Below are 5,059 nucleotides of genomic sequence, written 5' to 3'. Positions count from 1 at the left end.
CGGGCCTGATGGTGTTCGAGGTGGGAGGAGGAAGTGCCTGCTGAGTCCCTGCTGGGAGTCGGGCGTGGCCTGTACCAGTGGTCCTGGGGCTGGACCAGGCTTCCGGTGTGGTGTCATCAGCGCCACCCCCACCCCCAGCCCACCCAGTGGGGCCCCGGGGAGGTGGGCACTGTGGAAGAACATGTGCCTGGACAGGGCAGGGTCCCAAGCCCTGCGTGCTGGCGGCCCAGCCTTGGCTCCGAGGCCTGCAGCCCACACACCCTGTGTCCCACCTGTCAGAGGGTACTTTTGGGTCCTCACTTTGCAGCGGGCTCCAGCACGCCTCCCTCGATGTCTGCCTGCGGCCAGCTGGGCTCCGTGGCCCCCAGACGCCGTGTGGTGGGGTCCAGTGTGCGCCTGGACCACAGAGTCCCAGCAGGGCCACGACCGTGCCACCCTCAGAGCACACGGGTGGGTGCGCTCTGCACCCAGGCCTCCCACTTCTGTGCGGCCAGGCCCCCCTCCCCTGTTACCCTCTGTGTAACTGCCTCCCGGGGGCTTGAGGCAGGGCTGCTGGCTGAGGCGGCGGTAGGAGCTTTGGCTCTCCGCGGCTCAGGCAGGCCTTTCAGTGCCCGGACCCCCGAGACTGGGATGCCTGCTAGTTCCTGGGCTGTGAGCGGGTGCCCCACCCACCACCCCAAAACCGCACCCCCTCGCCTGTAAAACGGGCGACACGCTAGTCCCCCAGAGACCGCTGGGCCCGCTCAGCCCTGGTCTGCCTGTCACGGGCTCTGCCCACAGCAGGCCTGTCTCCCCCACTGCTCAACCCCATGTCCCTCACCCTCCTGCCACAGGGGGTCACCTTGCCTGCTAGGGATCGGGCCAGCCCATACCCCCCGCCACCCACCCCCAAGCCGGGCAAGGGGCCCGAAACGGCCCAGCCACGTGTGCCGCACTGAGCGTGTCTGTGCCTGCCGGCCGGACGGAAGGTGGGCGGTGAGGATGAGAAACAGCGATGACCGAGGGGGACAGATGGACGTCGGGGGCGGGCGGTGAGCCCATCGCGGGTGGGGCCGGCAGGGATGGGGCGCGGGCGCAGCCGCACTGGGGAGCCGTGACCCTCTGCGGCGCGTGGACACCACCCCCACCCGAGCTATTTCTGGCCTGGTTAAGCTGGCTGTGGCCTCCTGTTCTGCCTTGTACTGCAGTTGGCGATGTGACCCTCCATGGGACGTTCTTGGTGCTCGAGAGGGTCCTGGGCGGATGCTGCCCGAGCCCGCCACAGACCACCAACCCCAGGCTCCAGGACCCGAGGCCAGCTACCCACACCTCCAAGCCTGGGCCCCGCTCTGGCCGTGGCCACACTGGCTGCCCTTTGGGCTGGGACTGCTGGTGCCTCCTGCCCCTCTGGCTGTTCTGTGGCTCCTTGTTTTGCCCATGTGCCCCCAGGACCTGCTCTGAGTGGCAGCAGGTCACAGCTTAGCCTCTCACTGCCTCAGCTTCCTAATCTGAAGGTGGGCTCACACACCAAAAAGAAAACGGGTTCTCGTGCGACTGCGACTCCGTCTCAGGCCTTTTTGTACCAGCTGGTGGGCCCTCGTGACAGCCCGCAGAGTGGGTGTCACAGCCACCCCCTTGCCGCAGGGAGACTCTGGGCCTCAAGGCTGGCAGCCCTCCTCCATCTCTTTGGTGCAGATGGCCTTGGAGGCCATGCCAGGCCTGACACCTCCCAGCCTCCCAGTCTTGTCAGCCAGTCAGGAAGAGAGACCCTGAACAGTATCTGGTCCCCAAGCCCCTGCCCCCAAGGCCCGAGGGGCTGGTCCTCCCCCGAGTGCAGCCCTGAACCACGGCTCCAGAGCAGACCTGGCCTAAGCTGGAGGTGCCCCTCTACGGGGAGAGTACCGGAGGAGACCCCGGCCATTCTGTGCAGAGGCCCCGGGACAGGAGGGCTTGGCTCTGGGGGAAGCTGAGGGGGCCTGCTGACCTGGCATGGGACCCAGGTCGTGAGGTGCAGGGCCTGAGGGGGCCTGCTGGCCTGACAGGGACCCGGGTCGTGAGGCTTGCAGGGCCTGAGGGGACCTTGGCCTGGCAGAGACCCGGGTCGTGAAGCTTGCAGGGTACCTGAGGTCACCTGGCTGGGACGCGGGTCATGAGGTGCAGGCCCTGAGGGGCCCTGCTGGCCTGGCAGGGACCCGGGTCGTGAGGTGCAGGCCCTGAGGGGGCCTGCTGGCCTGGCTGGGACCTGGGTCGTGAGGTGCAGGGCCTGAGGGGACCTTGGCCTGGCAGGGACCCGGGTCGTGAGGCTTGCAGGGTCTGAGGGGGCCTGCTGGCCTGGCTGGGACGCGGGTCGTGGGGCTTGCAGGGGCCTGCTGGCCTGGCAGGGACCCGGGTCGTGAGGCTTACAGAGCCCTGAGGGGGCCCGGCGTGCCGTGCTGTGGTCTCTGTGAATGAGGTCCACGCGCTGGGCAGTTTTCTCACCTTGTGTGCGGGAGGTCAGCTCCCACGGGGGCCCAGTGGGGCCGGGGCAGTGGGCGGCCAGCCGGAGCCTGGGGGGGATTGAGGGGGAAGAAAGGAGAGGCAGGTGAGCAGGGCGCAGCCTGAGGGCATCTGATGGGGGCAGACCCGGAGGCCTGAGAGGCCAGGACCGTGGAAGCCAGCAAGGAGCGGGCGGCGGAGGGGGTTGCAGGACAAGGGGATGGGCTGGGAGACAGTCTGGGTACGGCTGAGGGATGGGGGGGTGGGGACACCTTCTAAGGTGGGAGGGATTAGGTGAGTGGTGGGGTCCAGGCCCTGGGGCGTGGCCAGGGGCAGCCTCCCGCTACCTGGTGGGGGCTCCCGCGTTCCAAGGCGCCCGCCGTGATTATGAACACATAACCCAAAGTTGGGCTTGATTATCTCATAAAGAGATGCCCCCTCTGCTTGCTCAGCAGAGGGGTTGCCATGGAGACCAGCGGGCAGGCCCCAAGGGGGCCAGGCCGGAGCCAATTACCGCAGGCTGAGGCAAGGAGCGGGCCCACCGCCGGCCGCTGTGCTGACAGCAGGGCCCATGCAGAGGGACTGACCCTCAGAAGTTGGTTTCCAAAAAGCCACCGGCTGGGCGAGAGGGGAACCATGTCTGTGTGCCTGATGCCTGCCTCCTGGCAGGGCCCAGACACGTGGCCCATGGCCTATGGTCCTCTGGAGGCCCCGCACGGGGACGGCTGGTTCTGGTGGTGAGCCGACCTCAACCCAGACAACTTCACAGACCGTAGCTGCTGGCATGGGAGCCCCGGGTCAGGGGGCGAGGGTAACAAAGCTCAGTCGGCAGGCATGCGGCGGGTTGGTCACGATGGTGTGGCCCAGCCGTGGTGGTGAGGTCCAGAGTTTGGCCTGATGAGGACCTGCCCCCCGCCCGGCCCCCACCCGAGAGAGTCCCCTGCCACAAGGTTTCAGGAACAGGAAGTACCATTTTTATAGCACAGGCACATTCTGCGGTTAACAGCAGTAGGAGGCCACGGAGCTGGCTTCACCGGGCCCTGCCTCCCAAAGGAGGCCTGGAAGGAGACAGTAGGGAAGGGATGCCAGCTGAGATGCTACCCGGTCACCTCCTGTGTGCTGCCAGCCCAGGGAGGGGTATCCAGGGCTTGCAGGGGGTGGGCCTGGGGCTTCCGTGTCCCCAGCAGCCAACAAACGGCCCAGCCCCAGTGGATACACCCAGCCTGCTGGGCCTCTGGGCTTGGGGCAAGCGTCGGCACCTGCCCAGGCAGAGAGGACCCAGGAGGGGGCGGGAGCCCAAGGTCACAGTCCTGGGTTGGGGAAGCTGGCCCGTGGTCCTCTCCTTTCTCCCTCCCGGCTCCAACCCCAGCACTTTGCTGGCCTTGGGTCTGCAGAATCCTGCTCTTAGCTAGCTGCCAAGGAAGGTGTTAGCTGTCAATGCAGGTGTTAGCTGTCAACGAAGGTGTTAGCTGATAACTCAAGTGTTAGCTGATAAGCCGTAACCCTCCCAGGGGGATTCACATTTTGATAGACTCACTCCCGAGGCAGAAAGAACCTCTGCATTCAAAGCAGAGGCTCCAACAGTGGGGTGACAGGCAGGGAGCCCAGTGCTGGGCATGTGACCCTGCCAGTGAGCCCAGCCTGGGGAAAGCACCCAGGAGCGCTCTCCCACCCTCTCCAGGTTTGGGTGAGGCCCCGCGATGGGGGAAGGAAAAGGGGAGCTGCACCCCCCTGGCTGGGGTGGAACCCCTGGGAGAGTGTCTGGACGGGAGGGTTGGGGGCAGCTGGACTGGAGTAAGCTCCTCGCCTGGGTAGGAGATGGAGCAGAAGATGAGGCGGAGGGGAGGAGGCGGCCGGAGGTTCACCAGGAAGCACATCTGCCTGGAGGGGCTCTCAGCCGGGGCTGCAGCACCCCAGTCCTGGACCTGCCTGCCCCCTGCCTCTGCCCTCGGGTCTCCTGATCCAGGGGCTGGTGGAGCAGGTGAGTCCAGCTGTGGGACCAGACCCCAGCTGAGGGCCGAGGGGCTGCAGCTCCCAGCTCCCTAGGTGGTGAGGCCCCCTCAGAATCCAGGCAGGCCTTGGCTCCAGGGGCTCTGGGTCACAGCCCCACCCTTCCTGCAGCCCGTGAGGACCTTCTTGGGGTGGGTGGTGCTGCTGCAGAAGCTGTCAGAAGACAGGCCTGGACGTGAGCAGTAGGCCTGGGCTCGCGGGGTGAGTGGGGCCCACCTGGTGCGCCAGTGTTTGCCAGGGGCTTCTCTCCCCGCCTGGCCTGTGAGCTGCTGGCGCTGGGACTGCGCACAGGCCAACCGGCGCTCTGGCGTCTGCAGGTGTGAGTGTCCATTCCAGGAGGCCTTCCCTTGGACCCCGAGTGGTGGCTGCGGCGTGGCAGCTCGTGTATTTGAGTCCCAGGCGGCAGTCAAGATTTCCCGCGGAGCTTAAGACCCCTGGCGGGTTTGGGGGTGCAGCAGCTTCCTCATGGCGGGTGGGGCAAGGATCCCCGCACTAGAGGTCTCGGGGCGGAGCCCCTCCTGCAAGCCCCGCCCCCGATGGCCCCACCCACCACGGGGGCGGAGCCCCTCCTGCAAGCACCGACCCAACAGGGCCC

This window comes from Bison bison, unplaced genomic scaffold (genome assembly GCF_000754665.1).
Source record: "Bison bison bison isolate TAMUID 2011002044 unplaced genomic scaffold, Bison_UMD1.0 scf7180017848462, whole genome shotgun sequence".
In the NCBI taxonomy this organism is placed as follows: Eukaryota; Metazoa; Chordata; class Mammalia; order Artiodactyla; family Bovidae; genus Bison; species Bison bison.
Note: the sequence above shows the minus strand (reverse complement) of the source record.